The following is a 7,952-nucleotide window of genomic DNA, read 5'->3' as shown; positions in this document are numbered from 1 at the left end:
GCCTTGATTGGCAGTTTCAGAAATGCAGATAGAAGTGATAATGCAGATCAGGCTAAAAAATATGGACTATTTGTACATATCATCAGCATAAAAGTTACTAATAAGTGTTCTTTCTCTTTACATTTTAATGGTGATAGATTCATTCTTTTAATAAATATTCACACTACAGGCAAAGCAATGGAAATGTAAAAAACGTATTTTCTCTACAGCAGTCATTGCACTTAAGAGTTGACATCACGTGGAGATACAGCCTTTGAAACCCAAGGAGGGGTCTCTATGAGTTGGAAACAACTCAACAGCAGTGAGGTTTTTTTTGGATGTACAATAACTACAATAAAGGGTGTAAATGAACCTTTATGAATCCACCATCCAACTGATGAACTAAAACACTATCAATACCTCATCTCTGTGTGTTCCATTTCCTATACTTCTACTTCTGAATTTTACATTTATTATTTCCTTGTTTAAAACAGAACAGTAACAAAATTTTTTTTTTCTATACACATTTCCAAATGATAATATTGTTCAGTTTTGCTTGATATTGAGTCTTATTAAAAACAAATAAAAAATAAACCCACTACTGTCAAGTCGATTCTGACTCATAGCAACCCTACTACCCTACAGGGTTTCTAAGCCTGCAAATCTTTTTCAAAGTAGAATGCCTCATCTTTCTCTCATGGAGTATTTGGTAGGTTTGAACTGCCAACACTTTGGTTCAAAGCAAAATGCCTAAACCACTGGGCCACCAGAGATGCCGAGTCTTATTAAAATAGCATTACTCTGCATGTAGGCTTCTGGTATTTGTTTTTTAAATTAATATGTGCTTCCAAAATTAGAGCTTTAAAACATGCAGCAGATGCTAAAAACCACAAGCGTTTTTACTTTTTAAGGATAAAACAGGTAACCTAGAACAGACAGATGTAGATATTTATATACAATGAGAAATATATAGGTAACTACAAGATAATAGCCATATGTCTTTACAAGGAAGACCAGTTAATACTATTATCCAAATTTATGCACCAACCACTAAAGACAAAGATGAAGGAACAGAAGATTTTTACCAACTTCTGCAGTTTGAGATTGACCAAATATGTGATCAAGATGTACTGAAATTACTGGTGATTGGAATGCCAAAGTTGGAAACAAAGAAGAATCATCAGTACTTGGAAAATATGGCCTTGGTGACAGAAATGACACTGGAAATCACATGACAGAATTTTGCAAGACCAAGGACTTATTCACTGCAAATACCTGTTTTTACAACAAAATAAATGGTACCTATACACATGGATCTTGCCAGATGGAATAAACAGGAATCAAATTTACTACATCTGTAGAAAGAAGCAATGGAGTAGCTCAATATCATCAGTCAGAACAAGGCCTGGAGCTGGCTATGGAACAGACTGACTGGAACTTGCTCTTATGTATATTCAAGTAGAAACTGAAGAAAATGAAAACAAGTACATGAGACCTGAAATACAATCTTTATTATACAGCCTTTATTATATCCCACCTAAATTCAGAGACCATTTCAATAACAGATTTGATGCATTGAACACCAATGACCAAAGAGCAGACGAGTTGTGGTATGACATCAAGGTCATTATACAGGAAGAAAGCAAAAGGTCATTAAAAAGATAGGAAAGGAAGAAAAGACCAAAATGCATGTTAGAAGAGACTCTGAAAACTCGCTCTTAAATGGCGAGTGGCTAAAGTGAATGGAGGAAATGATGAAATAAAAGAGATGAAGAGATTTCAAAGAGCATCTTGAGAAGACAAAGTATTATAATGAAATGTGCAAAGACCTGGAGTTAGAAAACTAAAAGGGAAGAACACGCTTAACATTTCTCAAACTGAAAGAACTGAGGAAAACACTGACTTGTAACACTGAAGGATTTCATGGCAAAAATACTGAACGACACAGAAGAGTTAAAAAAGAAAAAGATGGAAAGAATACACAGAGTTACTGTACCATAAAGAATTGGTCAATGTTCAACCTTAAAGAAGTAGCACATGATCAAAAACCAATGGTTTAAGGAAGAAATTCAAGCTGCACCAGTGGAAATGGCAAAAAACAAGGCTCCAGGAACTGATGGAATATCCATTGAGATGTTTCAACAAATGGGTGCAGTGCTGGACTCGCTTACCCATTTATGCCAAGAAATTTGGAAGACAGCTACCTGGGCAACTGACTGGACAAGATCCATATATGTGCCCATCCCAAAGAATGCTGATTCAGCAGAATGTGGAAATTATTGAAAATCATCAATAATATCACATGTAAGCAAAATTTGTTGAAGATAATTCAAAAATGGTTGCAGCAGTATATTGACAGAGAACTTCTAGAAATTCAAGCTGGATTCAAGAGGATGCGGAATGAGGAGGGTATCATTGGTAATGTCAGATGGATCTAGGGTAAAAGCAAAGAATAACAGAAAAATGTCTATCTGTGCAATATTGACTATGCAAAGGGGTTCGACTGTGTGGATCAAAACAAATTATGGATAACATTGTGAAGAATGGGAATTCCAAAACACTTAATTGTGCTTGTGAGGAACCTGTACATAGACCAGGAGGCTGGTGTTTGAACAGAAGAAGGCAATATCTTATGGTTTAAAATCAGGAAGGGTGTGTGTCAGGATGGTATCCTTTCACTGTACTAATTCTATCTGTATAATCCAAGAAGCTGGACTATATGAAGAACAACATGCATCAGGATTGGAGGAAGATTCATTAACAACCTGCAATATGAGATGATACAACCTTGCCTTTGAAAGTGAAGATGACTTGAGGTACTTAACTGATGAATAATCAAAGATATTCATGAGTTCCTGGAGGGCAGGAATCAAGACTTTACATAAATTGTTGTATCTCCACATCTAATATATAAGAAACAGTTGATAAAAATTTGGGGGACAAAGGAATAAAGATACAGTGAAAACTTAAAGCTAACAAAGACTCAATTAAAAACAAAACAAAACAATTATTGATAGTATGTATAACTTCCTAGATATAACCAAAACTTGCTCTTTTCCAGTCTTCCATATCTCAGTGAATGGCAACTCCACCTTTCCAGTTGCCTTGACCTAGATCTCTGGAGTTATCCTGACTCTTCTCCTATCTGCCATGTCTCACACGCAAACAATCCACCAATACAGTCACCAATGCCTTCTGTGATAGTTGGAGCTGGGTGTCAACTTGGCTGGACCACAATTCTGTGTGGTTTGAGCTGTTGTGGTGTGGTTGTTCCCATGATGGGATCAGATGACTATGTTCTGAGTGGCCAATCTGTTGAAGGGGAGTTTCCCTAGAGGTGTGGCCTACTTATATCCAAGGACATCCTGGGAAGGGAGACATTCTTCTGTGCATCGGGATTCTGTTGTGCTGCCTACAACTGTCTGTGAGTGAACAGTCCACCATTCGTCTTGGAGATCTTGGATTCGTCATTCGTTGGAGCCAGTATACTGCCTGCCAGCCTTGAGCTCCTCAGCCTCTGTGGTTGCAAGAGCCAGGAAAAACCTCCAGCTTGACGTTTGATCCAGGAACTCTGGACTTGCCAGCTTCTATAAGTGTGTGAGACATTTTCCTAAGATAAATTTCTTTCTCTTTCTTTCTCTCTAAGCTTTACTGGTTTTTGTTTCTCTAGAGAACCCAGTCTAACACACCTTCCAAATATATTCAGAACCCAACCACTTTTTTTACCATTTCCACTGCCACCACATTAGTCCAAGCTAATGCTATGACTTTTCATTTGGACTATGCCTATCCAGTTTATTCTCTACATGGTAACCAAAGTGATCTTTTTTATGTGGACCTCATGTGAAGAGGCTCGAGTTAATCATAATCTAGTGATTCCTTTGAAATATATGTCAAGTCATATTATTCTTCTGCTCAAAATAATCCCATGTGCTTATCATTGTCCTAAAAATACAACTCAAAGCCCTTATCTAGTGCCTATAAGGACATATATATTCTGGACTCATTGCCACCTCTGTCCTCTCTCTGTGATCTTATCCCCTCCTACTCTCATCCTATTTACCAATGTGCACCAACCATATTAACCTTCTTAGCCTCCTTCCAGGAGCCTTGGTGGTACAATGGTTAAGCACTCAGCTCTAAACCAAAAGGTTCATGGTTTGAACACATCAGCCACTCTGTGGGAGAAAGATGTAGCAGTCTCCTTCTGAAAAGATTTAGAGCCTTGGGAAGGAGGGAAGATGGCATCTTACCTGTAGCCCACACGTTAGTTCCCTCTAGCATCTTAGTCCCTGAAAAACTAGGTGCAGCAGTTTGAGCGGGGATTATGGTGCTCTGAGCAACTCATTAAGTCAGAGAATGCCAAACTCAGGGAAGTAGGAGTAGAAAAGAGGGCAAGGCTGTGTAACTAGCAAGAAAGAATAATAAACAGGGGAACCTGTCCTGCGGAGTGCCAACTGGTCGGCAAGATGGGGCACTGGAGGGCTCCCTGGGACAGTGGAGAGAATGCACTGGAGGACCTGTGGCCACTCAATGGATCTACCTTCAGCACTTGCTATTATCAGTAAACTTGGGACCCCAGGGAGGGACAGCAACCCCTCTGGCTCTGGGTGCACTGAATTGGGAGCAGAGAGGGAAGCTTGCCGCAAGCGGGCAGACCCTAGGACAATTTCGCAGCACAGATAAGGGCAGGTATCCAAGGACAGCTTTTTAGCATGGAGAGGCCAGAAGTACAGGGTTTTTGTGGCTGTCTGAATCTGGCGGCAAGTGGAAGCCCCTAACCATTGGGGTGTCTGCTGAACTTGAGCTGTGGGCTGTGAGGAACAGTATAATATCATCATTAGCAGCTTACTCAAGGCCCTGGGAACAGCTACTAGCACCTTGGAGCTTTTCTTTTCTTTTTCTCTTTTCTTCCTCCTTTCCCCGCCTCTCCCCTGCCTCATCCAATAGAAAATCCACATTAACCCACTACAACACCTGCCAGCTTGAATCCTAAACCCCCTTCACCACAAACAGAGACCTGCATCCACATTCAACACAATGATCCCATCATCACAAAGAAAACTGCACAGCAACCCAATATACCTGAATTAATAACAAACAAACAAACAAAAAAATACACCAGCTCCACCTCTTAAAAATATTAAACCATAAAATCAAGACAAAACAAATCAATACATAACTAACAGTTAAAGACAACTTGAAAATGTGTAGGAAATGACAGGCAACCTCAAATCCAACAAAAAACCAGGATAAGACAATAGAAATAAAATCACAAAAGTCTTATTAAACATGGAGGAAAAGGAGGCAATAGAATTATCCAAGAAGGAATTTAGAAGGTATGTTTATAGAACTCTACACAAACTTAAGGAAACCCCAAACAGAATTAAGGAGAACACAGACAGTACCCTGGAAGAACTCAGGAAAACCATTCAAGAACAAAATAACAAGATTAATACACAATCAGAACTCATACAAAAATAAAGTGAGAATTCCAGAAGATGAATACCCAAATTACAGAATTACACAACATAGTGGAAGCAAAAAGAATAGTCTAGAACTGGCTGAAGAATGCATTTCCCAACAAGAAGATAAATCCCTTGATGCCAGTCTGCATGAAGAAAAATCAAAACAAAGATTTAAGAGAAATGAAGAGAACCTAAGAGTTATATGGGATTACATGAAAAGAAACAACATATGCCTCAATGGAATTCCAGAGCAAGAAGAGGTGAAAAAAACCACTGAGAAAATTGTGAAAGACTTACTAACAGAAAATTTCCCCCATATCATGAAGGAAGAAAAGATATTTGACCAAGAAGCTCAAAGAATCCCATACAGGATAGATCCCAAGAGAAAAACACTGATGCATATCATAATCAACCTCTCCAAAACCAAAGACAAAGAAGAATTTTGTGAGCTGCCCAGGACAAAAGAAATATGACTTATAACAATCAAACAGTTAGGCTGAGTTCTGATTACTCAGCAGAAACCATGCAGGCAAGAAGGCAATGGGACAGCATATATAAAACACTGAAGGAAAAGACCATCCAACCAAGAATCCTATATCCAGCCAAATTATCCATCAAGTATGAGGGCAAAATCAAGGCATTCTCAGACAAACAGAAAGTAAGGGATTTTGTGAAAACCAGACCAACCCTACAGGAAATGCTTAAGGAAGTCCTTCCAATAAAGAACCCACAACAGAGAACAACAAAACCAGGACACATGACATCAACACTAAAACCACCAAATCAAAAATAGATGCTCAAAATAAGACCATAAACCATTGTGCACTAAAAAACAAGGATGTCTATCTGCACACAAGAACAGCAACTAACCAAATAGAGGGAATAAATTTCTAGGCACAAAACTTCAAAATGTAGAGGAAAACAGGATAATGTCTTCATAGAACAGACTGTTCCAAAAATATAGAGACAAGAATTCACTCCAAGGTAACCACAGAGGAAATTAACAATCCCCCTAAGCAAACCCAGAAGGAAGGAAAATATACAAGTTTAATAACCACAAAACCAGCAATAAAGAAGAAAAGAGAGGAAACACTTGACAACAAAATGAACTCACACAGAAAAGTAGTAGGACCAAGCAAACTCCAACAACACGACAAAAAAAAAAAAAAAAAACCACAATAGAATGACAGAAATCAATGCATACCTATCACTAATTATACTCAATGTGAATGGACTAACCATACCAATCAACAGAAAGAGAGTGACAGACTTGGTAAGAAAGGAAGACCCATCGATATGCTGCCTACAGGAGATGCATCTTAGACACAAAGATAAAAACAAACTAAGAGTTAAGGGGTGAAAAAAAATATACCAAGCCAACGGTAACCAAAACAGAGCAGGAGTAGCAATATTAATTTCTGATAAAATAGACTTTAAGGTGAAAAACAACTATATGATGCTGAAAGGGTCAACTGACCAAGAAGACACTGCCATAATAAATATCTATGCATCCAATGAAAGTGCTTCAAAATATGTGAAGCAAATATTAATTGAATTGAAAGGGAAAACAGACAACTCTACAATACTAGTAGGAGATTTTAACACACCACTTTCAAGGAGGGACAGATCAACTGAAGAAAAAACTCAATAAAGACACAGAAGAACTCAACAACACAATCACACAATGTGACCTCATACGCATATGAGCAATCCACCCAACAGAAGCACAATTCACATTCTTCTCCAGTGCACATGGATCATTTTCCAGAACATATCATAAGTAAGGACATAAAACAAAACTCAATTAAGTTCAAAAACACTGAAATACTATAAAGCATCTTCTCAGACCACAATGCTATAAAATAGAAATTAATAATAGGAAGATCAAGGAAAAAACATCAAATGTGTGGAAGTTGAACAATATACTGCTCAAAAACTACTGGGTAATAGAAAAAAAGAAAATTAAAAAAAATTCCTAGAAACAAATGAGAATGAAGATACATCTTACCAAAACCTAAGGGACACAGAAAAAACAGTACTCAGAGGTCAGTTTATAGCAATAAATGCATGGAGGAAAGAAACAAAATCAACAGTCCAACAATTAGAAAAAGAACAACAAAAGACTCCTATAGTATCTAGAAGTAAGAAAATAATAAAGATCAGAGCAGAAATAAATAAAACAGAAAACAAAACAAAACAAAAAAATAGATAAAATCAAGAAAACAAGAAGCTGGTTATTTGAAAAGATTAACAAAATTGACAAACCACTGGCAAATCTAACAAAAGAAAAGAAAGAGAAGATGCAAATTACAAGAATAGTAAACGAAAAGGGTGTTACCACAACAGAACCAATTGAAATAAAAACGATACTGACAGAATATTATGAAAAACTGTACTCCAAGATTTGAGAACCTAGAAAAGATGGGCAAGTTTCTGGAATCACAAGATGTACCTAAACTATTCCACTCAGAGATAAAATACTTGAACAGACCCATAATAAAGGAA

At 37.5% G+C, this 7,952-nt stretch overlaps 1 protein-coding gene across 1 annotated transcript in view; it reads right to left on the bottom strand.

Moving 5' to 3' along the window:
- IFT88 (intraflagellar transport 88) overlaps positions 1–7,952 on the bottom strand; it is a 223,394-nt gene that overhangs the window by 76,851 nt on the left and 138,591 nt on the right. The gene's annotated exons all lie outside the window — the stretch shown is intronic.

The sequence above is a fragment of the Orycteropus afer genome, unplaced genomic scaffold (genome assembly GCF_000298275.1).
Source record: "Orycteropus afer afer isolate SDZICR_OR568_19922 unplaced genomic scaffold, OryAfe1.0 scaffold00092, whole genome shotgun sequence".
NCBI classification, from domain to species: domain Eukaryota; kingdom Metazoa; phylum Chordata; class Mammalia; order Tubulidentata; family Orycteropodidae; genus Orycteropus; species Orycteropus afer.
This window is presented reverse-complemented; position numbering and strand designations above follow the sequence as displayed.